This window comes from Oryzias melastigma, linkage group LG3 (genome assembly GCF_002922805.2).
Source record: "Oryzias melastigma strain HK-1 linkage group LG3, ASM292280v2, whole genome shotgun sequence".
In the NCBI taxonomy this organism is placed as follows: Eukaryota; Metazoa; Chordata; class Actinopteri; order Beloniformes; family Adrianichthyidae; genus Oryzias; species Oryzias melastigma.
Window position 1 is genome coordinate 1,389,559 of NC_050514.1, and position 490 is coordinate 1,390,048.

The window sequence follows — 490 nt, forward strand, 5'->3', positions numbered from 1 at the left end:
AAATGGACCCATTAAACAGTTGTGACCCATACATCTTGAGGATCCCCATCTATTGTAGTTCCATAGAAAAATAGAATTGGACGGTTGGGGCGGAGTCACTGTTGCTGCCTGAAATTGGCAGAAAGGCCTGCATCCCACTCCTGACACCACCCCTAGCTAAGGCATTCTTCTTAGCCGCTCGCAATCTTTTTTCAATCAACATTAAATTCCTTTTACACACAATGTACAAAAAGTAAAGCAAGAAAAAGACGAGCTGCTGGATGACCTCCATTGTTGTTGCTTTTCTAGTCGTCACACTACAATGACGCAATGACATGTACTGTCTACACCATGCATGAAAACAAACCGCTCTGTGGAAATGAGGCTTAACTGAGTGGATTTTAGCTATTGCTCACCAACAATAAATAAGCTCTTTTCTTCGCTTTGGTGCGCTCTGAACCACTGAAGTTTACTTTCAAATGTAAGTAATGACTTTATGTTGTAGCGTGAC